Source organism: Pan troglodytes, chromosome 14 (genome assembly GCF_028858775.2).
Source record: "Pan troglodytes isolate AG18354 chromosome 14, NHGRI_mPanTro3-v2.0_pri, whole genome shotgun sequence".
NCBI classification, from domain to species: Eukaryota; Metazoa; Chordata; class Mammalia; order Primates; family Hominidae; genus Pan; species Pan troglodytes.
In genome coordinates, this window is record NC_072412.2 from 106,596,607 (window position 1) to 106,618,362 (window position 21,756).

Consider the following 21,756-nt stretch of genomic DNA (forward strand, 5'->3'; position numbering starts at 1 on the left):
CTTAAGGCAATTCTAAACATGGAGATGAAGGAACAACATAATCCACAGACCCTTTGAAGCAACACACAAAAGAAACTACAAAACAGCTAACTAGCAACTTCATGATAAGATCAAAGCCTCACATATCAATATTAACCTTGAATGTAAATGGTCTTAATGCCCATTTAAAATGTACAGAGTGGCAAGTTGTGTTAAAAAAAACACCACCACCACCACCCATTCATCTGCTGTATTTAAGAAACCCATCTCACACATAACAACACTCATAGACTCAAGGCTGGAGGAAGATCATGCAAACAGAAAACAAAAAAGAGCAGGGGTTGTTATTCTTATATCAGGTAAAATAGACTTTAACAACAGTTAGAAGGAGGACAAATAATGGCACTACAGAATGATAAAGGGTTCAATCCAACAAGATGACATAAGTATTGTAAATATATACACATCCAACATTGGAGCACCCAAGTTCATAAAACAAGTACTTCTAGATCTATAAGAAGACTTAGCCACACAATAATAGTGAGGGACTTGAACACCCTCTGACAGTATTAGATCATTGAGGCAAACAACTAACAAAGAAATTCTGGACTTAAATTTGACACTTGACCAATTGAACCTAATAGACATCTACAGAACACTCTATCCATCAACCACAGAATACATATTATCCTTATCTGCACAGGGAACATACTCTGATTGACCACACGCTCAGTTGTAAAGCAAGTCTCAATAAATTCAAAAAATTGAAATCATATCAACCATACATTCAGACCACGGTGGAATAAAAATACAAATAAGATCGGGCACGGTGGCTCACGCCTGTAGTCCCAGCACTTTGGGAGGCCAAGGCAGGTGGATCACGAGGTCAGGAGATTGAGACCATCCTGGCTAACATGGTGAAACCCCGTCTCTACTAAAAATACAAAAAAATTAGCCAGGTGTGATGGCAGACACCTGTAGTCCCAGATACTCGGGAGGCTGAGGCAGGAGAATGGCGTGAACCTGGGAGGCAGAGCTTGCAGTGAGCCGAGATCGCGCCACTGCACTCCAGCCTGGGCAACAGAGCGAGACTCCATCTCAAATAAATAAATAAATAAATAACAAGAAGATCTCTCAAAACCACACAATTACATAGAAATTAAACAACCTGCTCTTGAATGACTTTTGGGTAAACAGTAAAATTAAGACAGAAATTTAAGAACTCTGACATAAATGAAAACACAGACACAACATATCAAAATCTCTGGGATGCAGCTAAAGCAGTGTTAAGGGGAAAGTTTATAGCGATAAACACCTACATGAAGAAGTTAGAAAGATCTCAAATTAACAATGTAACATTGCACCTGAAGGAACTAGAAAAACAAGAACAAACTAACTGCAAAGCTAGCAGAAGAAAAGAAAAACTAAAATCAGGGTAGAACTGACCAAAATTGAGACACAAAAAGTAATACAAAGAATCAACAAAAACAAAAGCTGGCTTTTTTGAAAGGATAAATAAGATTGATAGATTGCTATCTAGATTTACAAAGAAAAAATGGGAGGAGATCCAAATAAGCACAATCAGAAGCAACAAAGGTTAAATTAGAACTGATCCTACAGAAATATAAAAGATTCTCAGATTATTATGAACACCTCTAACAAACTAGAAAATCTAGAGGAAATGGGCAAATTCCTGAAAACATACAACCTCCCTAGTCTGAGTCAGAAGATAAAACCCGGAACAGACCCAACTTCAGTAAAGATCCAGGATATAAAAATAAATGTACAAAAATCAGCATTTCTACACCCCAATAACGTTCAACCTGAGACCCAAATTAAGAATGCAATCCCATTTATAATAGCCACAAACACACACACACAAACCTGGAAATATATCTAACCAAAGATATAAGAGATCTCCACAAGGAGAACTACAAAATGCTACTGAAAGAAATCATAGATGATACAAACAAATAGAAAATGTCCCATGCTCATGGATTGGAAGAATCATCATTAAATGGCCATACTGCCCAAAGCAATCTAAAGATTCAACACTATTCCTATCGAACTAGTAGTGTCATTTTTCACAGAATTAGAAAAAAACGATTCTATAATTCATATGTCACCAAGAAAGAGCCCAAATAGACAAAGCAATTCCAAGTGAAAAGAACAAAGCTGGAGGTATCACACTACCCAAGTTTAAACTATGCTACAAGGCTACTGTAATCAAAACAGCATCGCACTAGTACAAAACAGGCACACAGACCAATGGAACAGGATGGAGAACCCAGAAATAAAGCTGCACATCTACAACCATCTGATCTTTGACAAAGTTGACTATGGGGTTTTCTAGGTGCTGGGATAACTGGCTGGCCATATGCAGAAGAATGAAACTGGACTCCTATTTCTCACTATATACAAAAATTAACTCAAGATGAATTAAGACTTAAATGTACAACTACTCCGTGTTTTTGGCCTGAGCAATTAGAAAGTTGGAGTTGCCATTTAATGAGAGAAGAAAGACTGTGGGAGGAGCCAGGGTGTATAGGGAAGTTCAAGAGTTTATTTCTGGACATAAAAGTTTGATATGCTAATTACATGTCCAAGTAGAGATGTCGGGTTAACTGCTGGTTATGGGAGATTCAAGTTCAGAGGCAATGTCTGACTTCAGTGACAATTGTCTGATACATAATTTTAGGACTCATTAGTATTTAAGGCCAATTAGGGAGACAATTCGTGAACTGGAAGATTGGTTTGAAGGAATGAAAAATGTGGCAAAGAGTGATAAAATGATAGGAAATAAGAAACAGATGAATAGGCCTGGAGGAAAGGAACAGGATGCTCCAACATATGTCAAGAGGAGAGAGCAGAAAGAGAAGATAGTAACAGTGGGAGAAGAAATGATACTTGGAAAAAATATGGCTAATAGTTTTCCAGAATTGATGAGAGATATGAATGTGTACATTAGAAAATCCAGAGAATATCAAGCAGAGTGAATAAAAGTGAAAGTAAACTTTGATATACCAGAGTGAAATTGAAGATTAGAACAAATAAACCCCCGAAATCTTAAAAAGCATAGAAAAGAACAGATGAGGCTGGGCACAGTGGCTCATGACTGTAATCCTAACACTTTGTGAGGCTGAGGTGAGTAGATCACCTGAGGTCAGGAGTTCGAGACCAGCCTGGCCAAAATGGTGAAACCCGGTCTCTACTAAAAATACAAAAATTAGCCAGGCATGGTGGCATGTGTCTGTAATCCCAGCTACCTGAGAGGCTGAGGCGAGAGTATCACTGGAACCCAGGAGGTGGAGGCTGCAGTGAGCCGAGATCATACAACTGCACTCAAAACCTGGGCGATAGAGAGAGACCTTGTCTCAGGAAAAAAAAAAAAAAAATCAGATTAATCTAATTGTCAACTAGATTGATGGTTCACTCCTCAATAGCAAAAGTAAAAACCAAAAGCACTAGAACTGCCAAAGTATTGAGAGAAAATAACTGTCATGCTGCATAGCTAACCTATCATTCAAGAACAAAGGAAAAATAAAGATATTTTCAGGCAGACTTAAAAAAATCTTCTGAAGAATATATTTCAGGAAGAAGGAAGTTAAGTGAGCTGCAAAAACCAATAGTGAGGTGCGGGGAAAAGACAAGTGTATGGGAAATCTAACCAAATAATAAATATACAGAACCACAAAAATAAGAATAACAGATCCAGATTATGGGGAAAAGACAGAGGGAAATTGCTGGCAGTAATAATATATAAGATCAGAGACAGATAATCAAAGTTAAAAGTTTCTTGCAGCGATTGTGACTAGAATTGAGCTACTGATTAGATTTTGTTTTCTTTTTTCTTCTTCAAATTTTATTTTAAGTTCAGGGGTATATGTGCAGGATGTGCAGGTTTGTTACACAGGTAAATGTGTGCCATGGTGTTTTGCTGCATAGATCATCCCATCACCTAGGTATTAAGCCCAGCATCCATTAGCTATTCTTTCTGATGCTCTCTCTCTCCCAACCCCCACCAAAAGGTCCCAGTGTGTGTTTTTCCCCACTATGTGTCCATGTGTTCTCATCATTCGGCTCCCACTTATAAGTGAGAACACATGGTGTTTGGTTTTCTGTTCAGGTAATAGTTTGCTGAGGATAATGGCTTCTAACTCCATCCATGTCCCTACAAAGGACATTATCTCGTTCTGTTTTATGGCTGCATAGTATTCCATGTCGTATATGTACCACATTTTCTTTATTCAGTCTATCACTGATGCACATTTAGGTTGATAGCTATTGTGAATAGTGCTGCAACGAACATATGCATGCATGTATATTTATAATAGAATGATTTATATTTCTTTGGGTATATGCCCAATAATGAGATTGCTGGGTCAAATAGTATTTCTGCTTCTAGATCTTTGAGAAACTGCCACACTGTCTTCCACAATGGTTGAACTAATTTACACTCCCACCAACAGTGTAAAAGCATTGCTTTTTCTCCTCAACCTTGCCAGCATCTGTTATTTTTTGACTTTTTAATAATAGCCATTCTGACTGGTATGAGATGATATCTCATTGTGGTTTTGATTTGCATTTCTCTGATGATCAGAGATATTTGTTAGTGAGGTTTGTGGGTTGTCAAATGTAACACTAAAAAATAAAACTTCCAGATCATTGGAGGTTAAAAAAAGAAATAAAACTTGGCCAATTTAATATAGAGAAGAGAAAATGAAAGGGGCAGATAAAAGCATAATAAACAGAAATAACAAAATATAGAAATTAAAATTTCAATACTTATGATCTATGTAAACAAACTCACTATTTTTAAAAGACAGAATCAGATTGGCTAAACAAAATCTGTAAATATGTTGCACTTAGGTGTGTGATGGTCATTTCAAACTTAGGAAACAAAACTTATTTCCCAGTTCTTCATCTGTCCATGTCAAGAGGCCTACTGCAGTAATGTTCCTGGCCTCTGGCCCTAGTGCTTATGGCTTCTTCCCATAACCAATGGCCCTGGATTTCCTAGAGTGAGTCAAACGAATCTAATAAAATGTTGCGAAGCCTGGAAATCCACTTCTTTTCTTCCCTCTCTGCCTTGGATCTGTACAAGGCAGCAATACTGGGGAAGTGTGTCTTCCCTTAGATTTAGACTTTTCCTTGGGTGTGCTCTTCTAAGGTCTGGACTAGAAGGTAGAGGCAGACAGACAGACAGACAGACACACACACACACACACACACACACACACAGAGAGAGAGAGAGAGAGAGAGAGAAAGAACCAGCCCAACTGGCTTTCACAACGAAGCCATATTCTCCAAACATCTTTAGTAAGAAAGGTGATGGTAGATCTCTTTGCTTGACCCTAGAAACCTTTGGTTTCAAACCAGAAATTGGAATTGAGGTGTTGGTTTTTAAGCCTCCTCCCAACCCAACAAGATTTCCAAACCGTACTCTGGGTTTTCTTCTTAAACTTGCTCCTCTTGCAGTCTTGCATCTCAGAAAATGGCTATTCAATTCTTCTAATCACCCTGGAGTCATCCTTGATGTGCCCTTTCCATCACATCTTACATCCAACCCAACAGCAAATCATCTTGGTTCTGCCTTCAAGATACATTTAGAATCTGACCGTGGCTCCCTACTTTTCAGTGCTGCCCCCCACCCCGCTCAGCCATCCATGGAAGTTTCTCACCTGGAATATTGTCATAATGTGTTCTTCAATGCAAATCAGATCTGGTCACTCGTCCACTCCATTTCACTCAGAGGAAAGTCCAGCATCCTTATCGTCACCTCAAGACCTTTTGGGAGCTGTCCCTCCATCTCGCTGGCCCACCCCAGACCTCCTCTCCTGTGCTCTCCCTGTGACCCTTCACTCTATTTACAGAAGTGGGATTGGCCACCTGCTATCTCCAAGTGTGCCCAAGCCTACTTTTGACTGTGGGCTTGTTCCCCAGCTCTTCCTTAAGCCTGGGGTCTGTTTTCCTAGGTATTTCCCTGGCTTGCTCCCTGATTTCCCTGGCTTCTCAAATACCACTGTATCTGCAAATTCTTCACTGACTACCCTCAACAAAACAGTATGCCCTCCCACTCCCCCATACCCTCTTACTCTAATTTGTTTTTCTTCATACCTTTTGTATTACCTTGTTAGTTATTGTCTTTCTTCCTCTCCTGCCCTCTGACTGCCTCTTGTAGACTGTAAACTCCTTGATTGCAGGGACTTTGTTTAGTTCACTTCTGTTCTCCCTTTGCCTAGAACTGTACCTGGCACAGAATAACCGGTGAATAATAGTTTTGTTTTGAGTTAACTGTGAATGCTATTTGTGAGAATTAATCCTAAAATATGGAATAGGAAAAGGTTGAGTTGAAACTGAAAACATTATTCCAGGAAAATATTAACCAGAGTGGCTGGCAGTGTTAATGCCAGGCCAGACAGACTTTAATGAGAAAACAAAATTTAGGAGAGAGACAATCACTATACGAAGAAAAAAAAAGAAAAATCTCTAGTAAGATACTAGAATTCTAAACCTGTTTCCACCCATGTTACCACTTGGCTCTATATGATGCAAACATTTTAAATGACATTTGGAAATGGACAGATCTACAGCCATGATGAGGGATTTGGCATGCCGTGCTCAGTAATTCATAGTATAAACAAAAATACTAGACAGGATATGGGAGATTAAAATTTGAAAGCTTAATATAATGGATACACATCCTTGCTCCCAACATGTAAAGAATTCTTGAACTTTCATGACACATGAAACAATTTCCTAAATAGTGACACTAGAGCAAATTTTAATAAATGCCAAAAACTGATATCAAACATACCATGTTCCCTCGGTGCAATCATACCACAGTGCAATCAAATTAGAAAGCCATATAAAATATTAATCCTTACCCATAATTTAAAATTTTAAAACACAATTTTAAGTATCCCATGGGTCAAAGAAGAGTCCATTATGAAAATCCAAAAATATCTGGAAGTGAATGATAGCACCAGTGTTACGGAACACAACTCATGGGATGCAGTTAAAACTGGAAAGATGGCTGTATCCTAAATGCTTCCATTAGAAAGGAAGAGGACCACAGAATCAGAACTAAGTGTCCAAATGAAGACTCTTGAAAAAACTCAAACTTCATTTTTTTCTTCTCATTTTAAAAGAAATGAAAACTTGTTCTGGCCCCTAAAAGTATTGCTGGCTGTCATCCCTGGTTCTATGATGCATGTGTAGGCTGATATTCAGCTAAATGGAGCATCTATGGCAAGAGGCTTCAAGGAAAGCATGAAGAAAATCCAGTAAGTTCTCATGTCCCACTCATGCATTTCTTATCCAGCCTTCCAGCTGGAGTGCAGCACGCAGTCGCTGAGTTGATCCTGACGGCATGTCCTCTCAAGGGCCAAGATTGTTGGTGACTTTTTCTGTGTGTGATGAATCGTGAAGTGACTTGGCAGAAGTGAGAAGATGCAAATAGGCAATTAGCTTCTGAAAGTTAAAAATTGATGCAGTAGAAGAAAAATAATATTTTTGCTTATCCTCTATTTTCCATATCAAAATAAGATAAACATAAGTGACAGAAACTTTGCTTTTAAAGACAAGTAAGGAGGCAAGGTAGATGTCTGCTCTGAATTCATCATTCACATGGCTAACTTTCTCCCGTCCTTTGGGTCTTTACTGAAATGTCATTTTATCCCAGAAGACATCTCTGACCACCATGTGTAAAATGACAACATCCCCTAACATGAAACACCCCAAAGCCCCTTGCTCTCCTTTATTGATCTCTGTGCCCCATCAGGAATGGGAACTGACTTGGCAATTACTTGGTGTTGGTGTCTTGTTCATTGTTCCTACAACCTATGGTCATGGTTGACATAAATATTTACATCTCAATTGGTGTTTGATGAATAAAACATAAATGTATTTGCTAGAGTATTTATTAAAATGGGGCTCTTGGACTTGAACCCTTGGCAGTTCCAAATGCTGACCATGTTAGAAGCTTCAACTATCATCTGGTTTAGTGGTCAGAGTTGATTTGGCTAATTTGAATGATTCAGCAAGAGTCTTTTGAACCTATTCATTATGCTAATTACATCCTTCCCAATCTGCATGGTCCAGGGGAGATTTTCTTGCCTGTAGATTGTTCTTCAGACTAGAATAGACAAGAAGATTTCCCCTCTTTTTAGAATCTCTGCAAATGTTTTGAAGAGGTATTTGAGGAGAAAAAAAATTCTCCATTCTTCCTTTACTTGTATGTGAATCTGGACTTGGACATTTAGAGCAATTCCTGCTGATCAACCTGAAAAGAGAAAATTTAAGAAAAGAGATACAGGAAGATACTGGAAGTAAAGTCCCTATAGGACTTTGTAACTTAAAGTATCCCAGGACACTTCTGTTCTCTGGTAGTGATAGAAAGTAATATTTATTAAAGCAATTTGACAAATAAAATGGCATTACCCTGAGTGAAAAATGGGGTTGTAATAACCCCGAATGACTGTTGTTAGTATATGGATAATGATGAGACTCTTTATCCTCTGTCTTTGTTGATAGGTCATTCTTGCCATCAGTAACTGGAACAAGAGTTAAAATGCATGTGGCATTTCCAAAATGCCATTTCTTGTAGAAAGGTTAGCACCGTAATAAAGTTTTAGGGAACATATGAGGCCTGCTTTCTTGTTTATTGTAGGACGTGTAGTTAAAAGGCTTGTTGTCAGCCATGCCAAAGATAATATGATTGCAAGCTAGTTACAACTTGGTTTCTAAACATTCAGTGACCTGATATTATGAACAATTAGGGTGTTGGAAGGAGCAATTATTCTTTTCACACATGTATTTTAATTCTAGGGAGCCTCTTATATGAGATGTATGCAGAGACACTTCATGGTGAGTGAAATAATTTCCTTTAAATTTCAAATAGATGTCAAAACACCATGTGATAAAATCCAGCATGCAAGTTATATGATCAAAGTAAAGTCATTTTCATAAGACCAATTTTGCATAGGATAAGAGTAAAGTTCTTTAAAATGTTTTCTTTGACTCAGAAGAATTCATTATAGAAATTATGTTGACCTAAAACTGGAAGATGAAGAAATTAGATTTGAAGTATCACAAAGTGATTTATGGGACCAGCCACCTGTCACATCTGAATCAAAGTTCAGGGTAGTTGCTGTTATACTTAATAGTACACCACTAACAATTATAAGGAATGAAGACAAAGTAAAATGTATAGAATTTATGGAGCACCGTGCAAAGCATTAATGATTAATGATTATGAAATATCAACTATATAAGCCTAAAAATTTTAGCACCTTTAATTTTACAAAGTATTCCACATCTATTAGCTTATTAAGCACTCAAAACAACCCTCAATTTCAACACTTATCTTGGGTCAGTTTTACCAGTTCTCAGGGATATTCAGGAAGTTGCTCAGGAATATCTATTCCGAGACACATCCTTCTTAAGTGGCAGAGCCTGGAATCTTCTGCATTTTTTCCTACCATTCCCCATGCTGAATATTTAAGTCCAGCAACCTCCTTGTCTTGCACTATAATTTTGGCTGTTTAATACTGGGTGCTGCAGATGTGTAAATGAAGATGGCAGAAAATGTTCATATGACTGAAAGAGATGATAACATAGATGTTTTAAAATAATTTAGAAAGCCAGTATGAGGGAATAAGTTCTGCCCCAAATGCCAACAAGCAGCAATTTGAATATAAGCGATACGGTATTTATCTTGACTACTTTCTAGACTGAAATTGGCATATTTAACCTACAATTTAAAAATTGGTTATCCATATATGTAGTTTAAACACTGGAGAGCATAAAAGAGCTTATAATGAAAGGTCGTGTCTTTTAAAGGCACCGACTGATGCCAGTCTTCTCCTCCCCATCGTGAGCTCCCACCTTTATGAGTTCTGCATTGACTTGAATATTGCCAGGCTGCTAACGTTGACGATCTGAGTTTTAACATGGATTAAGCCTCCTGTGCTTTGGCTATCAAATGATTAAAAAACAATAAACTGCAATAGCCTCCTGATAGGTCTCTCTGCTTCCGCCTTTGCCCCTTCTAACTTGTTCTCACTGCAGCAGCCTGAATGATGTTGTTAGAGATCACATCGCTCATCTGGCCCCATTCCCTGCAATGTCCACCATTCACTCAAAGTGGAAGCCGAAGTCCTTCTAAGGACCTATAAAGCCCCACACAACCCACCTACCTCCTCCCACTCAACTTCCATCCCACCTTCCCACTCTCTCTCTCACTCTTTTGCTCTGGGACAGCCACCTTTACCTTTTTGGTTGGCAAATAGCCTTCCCGTCAAAAGGCTGTTCATGGCCTTCAGATGGCTACCTCCTCGCCACATTCAAATCTCCCTTGGATAACATCTTTTCACCTAATTTCATTGGCCCCTATGCAACTTGCTTCACAACTCACACCCTATCCCTCTTTGCCTGTTCTAGCATTTCCCCAGCGCACTTAACCCTACAAAACTTACCTAATGATTATCTATAATATATTATGGATTTCCTCTAGAATGTAGCTTACAATGGGGAGGCTTGTTTGTTTACTGTCTTGTTCACTGATGTAGTCCTTGTGCCTACACAAGCCTGGCACATAGTAGGGAGTCAATAAACACGTGTTGAATGAACATGCAGAATTTCTGTTAAGATGATTATACAAACATTACTTACTGAAAATTGAGAATGGAGTAGCTTCTTTTGATTACACTTCCTTCTCTGTGGTTCCAGTGTCACCAGCCCCATGCAACTTAAGGAAAAACGTTCAAATTGATTCAGCTTTCTTGTTCTCCACTAAAGCAAACAAAACAGAAGTAGGCATGGTCCAGATAGAAAGCGATTAATATAAGAATTAAAAAGTGGCATGATTTTGAAGTAATTGTTCTTTCTTCACGAGACGTCCATCTCTCTTCCTATCCTTCTCCTTCCTCTTTTGCTCCTCTTACTTCTCCTCTTGCTTCTCTGGATGTAATACATCATTATATCAACGCTCATATTAATATTAATTCTCATATTAATTAGCCATTTTTGCAAGTCCCCCTCCTTTCCCTCTGGGATTAGCTTTTCTGCATAATTTGTCATGGTCATTGTCATGCTGCAGGCTTTCTTCAGATTTCTGGTGGTTCTTGCTTTCCCAGTCATATTCAGACTGAGGTTTCCCTGGTGGCATTTGTAAAGCAGCAGGATTTTTTTTTTAGAGGACCTGGTGATTAAACTGAGGATTACCCTAATGCTGGAATGTGGGGGGCTTTGCTCCAGGATGTCAAAACCCTACATTAAGGGTTATAATTATCACTTGGTAGTTTGTCTATTTCTTTAGAGAAAAAAAGTTGCGGCTTTCTTCATGATTAAACATCTGTCTTGCAGGACAATCTGTACCGGAGTTGCGGGCTTCAGGCATTTCAGATGTAGACTATTAATTAACATCCCTCCCACCCTGCCCTCTGCCACCTCTGCCATCCTGATGACAGAGCTGTACTGAGATCCCACCAGAGTCTGGCTTCCTCCTTAGCTGCAGCCTTCTCTGCACCTATTTCTGTCTTCTAGAAATTTGTTTTATCTCTTGTTTTAGGCGGCCTCCCTCTCCCATATTTAATTAATTTGTGAGTATATAGTTAATAACCACATTGCTTTATTAACACCTTAAGGAAGTCTTGGGAAGAAGTGGTCATACATGTTTGCACTCAGTCTGCCATGTTGAACAGGATCATATGGGCTGGTTGTAAATTCTGTAGTTTATCCGGCTATAATTAAGTATGGATTATGGCTATTTGATAAAAACAGTATAAAGGTGGTGCCATAGAAGCTTGCTTCTCTTCACTCTATTCTCATTGCATTGCAATTAATTTACACTAAGTATGATACACGTGCACTTAGGCTTCCTGTGCAACAGTAAAGTCTATGTGTCTGCTCTCCCTTCTTACCCCCACTGTCTTGTTAATCTCTGAAGGATGGAGATTACACCTCATTCATTTTGAAGTCCTTATGCTTACCCCAGACACAAAGATTTCTAGGGAATACTTGTTGAATGAACCAGAGCAAAATCTAAGTAAGAGTCCAATACCTCTTTATTTTAATCTTTACTATTACAGATTACTGCTTGTGCTGTCATTGTTTCTATCCCAAACTTGGAACCATTCAAACAAAAATGCACTCTTAGTACTTAGAGTCAAATTCTTCCTTTGATTTCTGTATCTTCAGGGATGTAGGCCAACTTGGTGCAATCCCAGAACGAATTCCTATGGGTGAGAACTTGTCAGAGGTTTCCCTCTCTCTCTCTCTCTCTCAGATCTAGACTGTTCTAGCAAATAAAAGGAATGTTTTTAGTTTGCCTTTCTAAACTCTGGATTTGCTTGAAGGTCTGTGTGTAATTTCTTGTGTGTAATAAAGGCCACAGTACAGAATGATGATGATAATAGGTACTATTCACAATATTTATAATAGAAATATGGAAACTAAAATTATCTCAGGAGGCAAATTAGAAATTGCAATAATAAGTACTATTGTAATAACAAGTCAGTGAGGGATTTATATAGGCTGATTATTAAAAAACATGTTACCAATGAATCTTTTAGAAGTATTTTAAAAGGCACTTGGACAAATCACTGCTAAGTAAAAATTTCAAGAGACTGGCCTACCCCAAGCAATTTGTTCACAGAAAGCACGATACAGGATTCCATGAGCTATAGTAGACCTTTCATTAAGGAAGCAGTGACATAAATCATGAGTGTGGAAAACAGGGCTTCCAAGAAGTTTAATGAAGGAGATGTTGATTTGACATGAAGCATCTCAGTAGGCAGGCACTGTAACACCTCCATGTATGGAAAGAAGGGCCCCGCATGTGCCTAAGGATACATGTTGGAGCCTGCACTACAGACATGGGCATCTTGTGTAGCTCAGCATGTCACTGACCTTTGCAGCAGAGCAGACCTCACTGCATGCTCATCACCGGTGCCACTAATAGAGTGGTGCGCCCCACTCCAACACGAGGCTTTTGGTGGTGCCAGATGGCACAGGAAACTCTTGAAAAGACACAAACTCAAGTCACATCAATACATTTTTTGCTTGGGTTGGTTTTACAAATCCACATTGCTCTCATGGATCGGGTAAAAAAAGATGGAAACTGAGCTCACGCTTAATGTCGATATTTCTCACTTGGATGGTACCTCCAGTCAGCTCCTCTAGACTTACTCATTTGCCCCATCCTCAACGTTTTAAGCATTCATTATATGCTTCCCAGTTATAAGTGTGTCCGCCTCATCTAGCCACATTTACTAGCTTTGCCCTTCCATCAAGTTGGACAGTAATCTCTTGCTATAATTTGAATATATCCCCCAAAAAGCATGTGTTGGAAACTTTATTCCTAATGCAACAATGTTGGGAGGTGTGTCCTAATGAGAAGTGATTAGCCATGAAGGCTGTGACCGCCTGAGTGAATTAATGCTGTTATCATAGGAGTGGGTTCCTTATACAAGGATGAGTTTGGCCCCCTTTTCATTCTCTCATTCTGTTGCCTTCTGCCATGAATGATGCAGCAGGAAGACCCTCACCAGATGCTCACCCCTTGATCTTGGACTTCCCAGCCTCCAGAAACATGAGCCAATAAATTTTTGATTATTATAAATTACCCAGTCTCAGGTATTCTATTATAGCAGCACAAAATGGACTAAGACACCTCTCATTGTCTCAGCTGTCCTGTAGAGCTCATCTAAGTACAGCTGAGTGCAGCTCACCAGAATTGTTCCTCAAGCACTCTCCACTCATTTTGTGCATCCTATATAGAGCTTACCTCTTAAGCACCATGTAGTATATTGTATGTATTTTTACTCATCTTGTGCCCATGGCCTTCTGTTGCTTAATGTACCTATTTTACTCCATAACACTGAATAATATGCCATATGCAAAATATGGTATTTATGTCTGCACAGATGAAATTTTATACTTTAGTAAATCTATTAAAAGCTTGGTTTTTTTTTTGTTTTTTTGTCTTTTTTTGTTGTTGTTGTTGAGATGAAGTTTTGCTCTTGTTGCCCAGGCTGGAGTGCAGTGGCATGATCTTGGCTCACTGCAAACTCCGCCTCGTGGGTTCAAGCAATTCTCCTGCCTCAGCCTCCCAAGTAGCTAGGATTACAGGCATGCGCCAACATACCTGGCTAATTTTGTATTTTTAGTAGAAACAGGATTTCTCCATGTTGGTCAGGCTGGTCTCAAACTCCCGAACTAAGGTGATCTGCCCACCTCAGCCTCCCAAACTGCTGGGATTATAGGCGTGAGCCACTGTGCCCGGCCTAAAAGCTTGAATTTTATGCCCTTTGGTAACACATCTTAAATTTTTTTTCCTGACAGTTTCACATTGCAAAAGATATCACATATTTCATTTGACACTTGCATCCCTCCTATGTAGGGCAAATGAACATGAAAGAAAATTCAATGAGTAGAATCTATAATGACATGCAATTTTCCACAACCCTGACTATTTGTAGGTGAATCTTCTGAAATTCTTCCCAGTCTCTATCTGCATTTTCTTTATTGACAAAATCTTCCAAACTTTTCTTAGAAATCATTACTTTTGCACTAATATCTTATTTTTCAAACAGTGACTTTCCTTAGTTGTGATATCATAATTTCCATATTGCAGGGTACCTCAAATTCAAGTTATTTTTCTGATAGAGATTGTGTATGTTCCTGTAGACCAGTGGTCCTCAACCTTTTTGGCACCAGGCACTGATTTCCTGGAAGACAATTTTTCCACAGACAGGGGTGGTGGGGAGATGGATTAGATTCTCATAAGGAGGGCACAGAATAGATCCTTCACATGCGCAGTTCATGATAGGGCTGGCACTCCTATGAGAATCAAATGCTGCCACTGATCTCACAGGAGGTGGAGCTTGGATGGTAACATTTGCTCACCCACCACTCACCTGCTGTATGGACCAGTTCCTAACTGGCCATAGGCTGTTCGATTTTCAATAGTATTGTAGAGGCTTTCCTGATGTTTTTGTAGCATGAACTAGATGATTATAGTAATAGCTACCTATTTTGGGGTAACTACTGTGTGCAAGATTCTTTCCACATGTAGACCCCACCTCTCTAAATGCTTCTGTTTACTATGTGGAGAGTCAAATGTGAGCTCTGTCCCATATGGTGGGTAGATTAGTCAGGGTTCTCTAGAGGGACAGAACTAATAAGATAGATATAGATATACAAAGGGGAGTTTATTAAGTATTAACTTACACAATCACAGGTTCCCATAATAGGCCACCTGCAGGCTGAGAAGCAAGGAGACCCAGTCTGAGTTCCAAAACTGAAGAACTTAAAAGTCCGATGTTCCAGGATAGGAAGCATCTAGCATGGGACAAAGATGTAGGCTGGGAGGCTAGGCCAGTCTTGCCTTTTCATGTTTTTCTGCCTGCTTTATATTCGCTGAAAGCTGATTAGATGGTGCCCACCCAGATTAAGGGTGGGTCTGCCTTCCCCAGCCCACTGATTCAAATGTTAAGCTCCTTTGGCAACACCCTCATAGACAGACCCAGGATTAATACTTTGCATCCTTCAGTCCAATCAAGTTGACACTCAGTATTAACCATCACATTGGGGAAGCCACCCTCTCTCCCCCTACAGTCTGCTGAAGGGCCTCAGGACTGGCTTGCATTCTGCAGCTGCAAATGTCTAACTGGCTCAATTCCTGTCAAACTGCTTCTTCTGGTTGTCTCCACTCTCTAGCAGCTTTCTCATTACCTTACTTTCCCAGTGGAGACTTGAGGAAGGTATAAGGAAATTAGAAATGCAAAAAAGAAAGATGTCAACATTATACATCATCTAAAGTCCATAGGCTACATTCCTATGTGCTTTCCTTCATTGGCCCTGGTCTAACCCCTTGTCAAGTCCCACTGCTTCTTAATGTCCCTCTTCTGGGAACGCTTGACTACTGCAGCCATTACACCTCTACTATGTCTTTTGTGAAGTCTTATTTAACTCTCCCATCCAATATTCTATTGGTTATCTGTCTTTTTCTTAGTAAGAAAGAGACGGGTGAGGCTATGGTGTTCCCTTATCTCCAATCTAAGACAATCAACTATCCTGAGTAATGTGTCTTACATTTTCCTTCCTGAAAATTTTACATCACAAAAGGTATGAGATGTCTCATTTGACAACTGCATCTTTTTTTTTTTTTTTTTTTTTTTTACTAGTTATCCTGCAACTAATAGAAGAAAGAAACATGGAGAAAATGGAGCAGATATTCAAAGTAACTGTATTTGACTTTGGTTAGCAATGATACAGACTTGGCAGGCATAAAACTGACTGTGCCATTCTGACACCCTCGCTCTCTCAGCAGGTCTGATTTACTCCTGATGTTCACTTCTGGTGAGTTAATATATTATAGCAGTTTAGAATTAATTGCACCCTGTTGTATAAGTTAATTCTCATTTAATTCTTTTTCTTAATCTTACTAGCTTTTGGCTTCATAATTCTATTAAAACGGGGCAGTATATAGAAACATACACAAGCTGTATCAGAAAAATAGCTTAACTAATTTAATTTGTTTTCTTAAAATTAGCTGGTTTTTGCATTATAATGCCATTCAAAATGGGATGGTCTATAGAAACATATACAAGCTTTATTAGAAAATAGCTGGGCTTAAAGGCATTTTACGATATAGAAGCGATTTTCACCCGATTTACTATTTTTCCCCTGAAATCAAATATCAATATAATTAGTCTGCAATTGTGGGAATCAATCTTCTTCATTTTAAATATGAGCATGGTGATGTATTCCTGTAGTCCTGGCTACTCAGGAAGCTGAGGTGGGAGGATTGACAACCTAGGAGGGTTCATAGTTGCCATGCCATTCTTAATTTTTTTAATAAAAGATTTTTTTGAAGTATAGTGTATATATAGAAAAGTATCCAGGCTTTAAGAGCCCAGTTTGATGAATTTTCATAAAGTGAATACATCCATGTGCCTACAACTTATGTAAAAAAGCAGAATGTTGGCAACCAGACCCCTCCTCATACTCCTTTTTATTTTACTTTTAGTTATTATTATTATTATTATTTGTAGAGACGAGGTCCCACTATGTTGCCTAGGCTGGTCTTGAACTCCTGGGCTCAAGTGATTCTCCCGTCTTGGCCTCCCAAAGTGTTGGGATTATAGGTGTGAGCCACCATGCCCCACCTCATACTCTCTTTTAGTTACCGTTCTCCCAAAGGTAACCTGATTTCTAATGCCACAGGTAACTTTGCTTGTCTTTGCAATTGATTAGTATGTTATTTTGTGTGTACATCTACTTTTGTTTTTGAGATCATCAACATAGTTGAATGTAGCATGTTTTCATTGTTGTATTCTACTGTATGAATAGACAACAATTTTATAATTTATTCTAATGTTGATGGACATGTCATTTATTGCACACGTATATACATTCCCAGAGGTGGAATTGCTAGATCCTAGAGCTATACATGGTCATATACTATCTAAGAGTTTTCGAAAGAAGCTGTATTATAGACTCCCACCAACATTACACGATAGTTGCAGTTACTCAATGTTCTTGTCAACTTTTGGTATTCTCGGTCTTTTGGAATTTTACTCATTCTAACAAGTGTGGAGTGGCATCTCATTGAAGTTTTAATTTTCATTTTCCTGATGACTAATGAGGTTGAACACCTTTTCAGGTTTCTTGGTGATTTGGATACCCTCTTTTGTGAGGTGTCTATTTAAGCCTTTGGTCCAACTTTCTACTACTTATTTTTTTCCCTTTTTATTGATACTTTAAATAGGCAGGATTTAAGTCCTTTGGCAGTTATATGTATTGAAAATATCTTCTCCTACTTATATTTTTAAATTTACTTCATGTTGAATTTTTCATATACAGAAGTATCTAATTTTAATATAGTTAAGTATGAATATTTTTCTTTACAGTTAGTGGTTTTAGCACCTATTTAAGAAATCTGGTCTACTTCAACATCATATACATATTCTCTTATGATGTCTTCTAGAACTTTAAATTTTACCTCTCACATTTGGATCTACAATCTAACAGGAATTGATTTTTACTTATACTGTGAGACAGGGGTCAAAATTAATGTTTTCTTCCATTTGATCCAGTATATAGCATAATTTGCTTGCCTGATAACAGAAGATAGATAGTAACAATAATGAAAACAGAGAATGTATAGAATGATGCTCAGGAAATATAACACAACAAAAACAAAGCTAAAATAAAACCCAACAAAGAGCAAAGATTGGGTGATTGGCTATGTCTGGAGGCAATTTTGGGGTATGTATTAACACTCCCTCCAAAACTAATTTCCCATATGGCTGGGAAAGGAACCTATCACCTCCTTTTGAAAAATAACATGACTGTTTACTCATCACATTTGGTACCCCTGTGAGCATGACACTACACAAGTATTCATATTTCGTCACGATATACAGTCCCATTTCTTCTCTACAATATGCTCTTTCACATTATATGTTACATTTTACATCAACCTAAGATTAATACTCTATTTCCAAGCTTTATGCAGAATCAGACAATTTGTCATTCTTTGCACTCTATTGTGGGAGATGAAGAAAAAAAAACCCAACTCTTGTTTTGTACAAAAATAGCATTAAAAATTTTAAATTCTATTTTCCTTATTAGTTCAAGACAATGTATCCACTTTTCTTTTTTATTGGATTTGGAATTGTTATTGTATAATACATTTAAATTCCCCAGTGTTTTATTAGAACAGCCCTATTAAATTATGTGTTTGGAAGAGATGCATTCATCTTTTTACATATGAATGTTATGTAAAACTGTGGTCATGCATTTCATTTGCTTCCCACAGTGTGACTTGCGGAGGTACAGGACATCTAGGAGCATTTAGAAACCAGTTATAGGCTGGTAGATCAACTCAGAGAACAAAACAGTTGATAACTTGTTGCTTTTTATTAAGGATAATAAATATAAATGTATGTTTCTAAAGCGTTAAAGACGTATATCTTTATAGCTACTATATATCAAGGGGCTGCAGGAAGCTTACATAGAATTTGAAATGACAAATATGGGCTGTGCATAGAATTTGAAATGAGAAATACTGGCCGTTTTGGGGGTTGTCCCTCAGGAAGGGAGGCCGAGAGGTGGGTGTGTGGTGCTTCATCATAGAGTGAGAGGAGTTCGGGAAGCCCCAGTGTGGAGTTATGGCATTTTAGCCCTGCTTTAAGTTAAGCTGAGCTAAACATGATACGATAAAATGATCTGCAGCTTTTCTCATCAAGGCGATTCTTCAGTGATCTCAGGAAACTGGCTCGCCTGGACAGAATCTGGGCATAAATTACTATAACAGAAAGGCCAAAAAGAGAAGCTTGCGAAGGAGCAGGGGAAGTAAGAAAGAGGGAGATACTCATTTCTCAACAGAATTGAGGAGCCATATCTCTAGTGAGTGGCATATATTGAATTTAATAATGTTTGTCTGCTGGAGCAGACATCAACATAGGGTGTAAAATTTGGTGTGACATCGATCTTGGACTTGGTGTATATATATACCATTTATATATATATGATATATATATATACCATTTATTATATATGATATATATATACCATTTATATATGATATATATACCATTTATATATATGATATATATATACCATTTATATATGATATATATATACCATTTATATATGATATATATACCATTTATATATATATGATATATATACCATTTATATATATATGATATATATACCATTTATATATATATGATATATATATACCATTTATATATATATGATATATATATACCATTTATATATGATATATATACCATTTATATATATGATATATATATACCATTTATATATATGAGATATATATACCATTTATATATATGAGATATATATACCATTTATATATGAGATATATATATACCATTTATATATATGAGATATATATACCATTTTTATATATATGAGATATATATACCATTTTTATATATATGAGATATGTATACACCATTTATATATTATACCATTTATATATATGATATATATATCCATTTATATATATGATATATATACCATTTATATATATATGATATATATATCATATATATATCAATCACAAACTCCACCCTTCCCCACAAACACCTCCCAAACTAAACCCAAACCCAAAGTTGATTCTATTCAGCAAGTCTTCTCTAAAATCTGCGGCCTCTAGTTTGATCAGGCCAAAGAAATATTCAACTGTTTGATTCTTTTAAAGTCCTATTGTGTCTGAAGTTTCTTTTACTTTCTTAAAATTCTTATCTTGATCACACTTCTCTTTGCATCTGTGTCTTTTTCCACAGTTGACTTTCCAATTTATTAAAAAACACAAACAAGCAAAAAACAAACCACCACTAGCAACAGCACCCCCAAAAATCCCCCCAAACCCTGAGGTCTGTATATTTCCCAAATGTGCCTTGGCTTTTCTTTTTGCTTAATTTAAATTTTTCCTATGTCTCAACATGATGTACAACTCTATGTGTGTGTGGCTACTTTTATACAGAATTGTCATCTGGCAGATTTTTTTTTTTCACAGTGTTAAGTTTTGGAATTGCTTTTTCAACTGCTTCTCTGCTCTGTAGTCTCTTGACTTGAAGTCCTGAATTCTTCTGCTGGCATTTCACATGAAGTGATGTTTGTTGTCTCTGAAATATTATGTCTGGAGTGAGCATCCCTTCAAAAATATATAGAAATATATTTTTTAAGGTCCATGCCTAATAAAACTGCAGCTGTCTATCTGCTGAGGGAAGCAAGGAACTGCAGCTCTTGCACAGGAATAAAGTACTAGAAATATCATTACCCAGAAATACAAGAGCTACAGGCACAGAATATACCAAAATAATTTCTGTTACCTGCATTCAAAATGTGGTTATGCTGACAAAGCCTTCAGACAATGTGTATATGGCAAAGAATCTCTCTTTCTGAGAACCAGAGAGAAAAATCAGGAACCTTGGGGCTGTATGCACATCTAAATTCATAAAGATATTTTGGAATGACATTAACTCTGCTTGCGAGTTTCACTGGAGAACCACTGCATCACCCTCCAAAAGGAATGTATTAATATTTAGTCATAATAATAAATCTAACAAGGAAGCAATCATGTAATTGAACAATAACAGCAGTGTGTTTCCAAGAGAAGATTCAAATCAAACAACAAGAACAGAGCTTCTGTAATTTTCTCTATGCTCTTTTCTGAAGAAAAAAGGAAGTTAATGTTGTATTGTTTCTTTCTTGTTTTTTGTTTTTTTTGAGACGGAGTCTCGCTCTGTTCCCCAGGCTGGAGTGCAGTGGCATGATCTCAGCTCACTGCAAGCTCTGCCTACCGGGTTCATGCCATTCTCCTGCCTCAGCCTCCCGAGTAGCTGGGAATACAGACGCCCGCCACCACGCCTGACTAATTTTTAGTATTTTTAGTAGAGACAGAGTTTCACCGTGTTAGCCAGGATGGTCTCGATCTCCTGACCTCATGATCCGCCCGCCTCGGCCTCCCAAAGTGCTGGGATTACAGTATTGTTTCTTTCTTTAAGTTCTTTGATATTGAGGTCAAGACTATGCTTCCACATTGGTTGACCCCCCTATCTGTTAAAAATATAAGATCTGGCTGTATCCAAAACACATGCCATTTCCAAAGTGGATTTCATATTGTCTCTTCAGGACCAAATAGGTGGCAGGAAGCTAGGTCCCTCATGATGTCTTGGAACATTCAAAGTCCTGTTTCTCAGTGGGTGGAAGAGAATTAGTGAAACAACA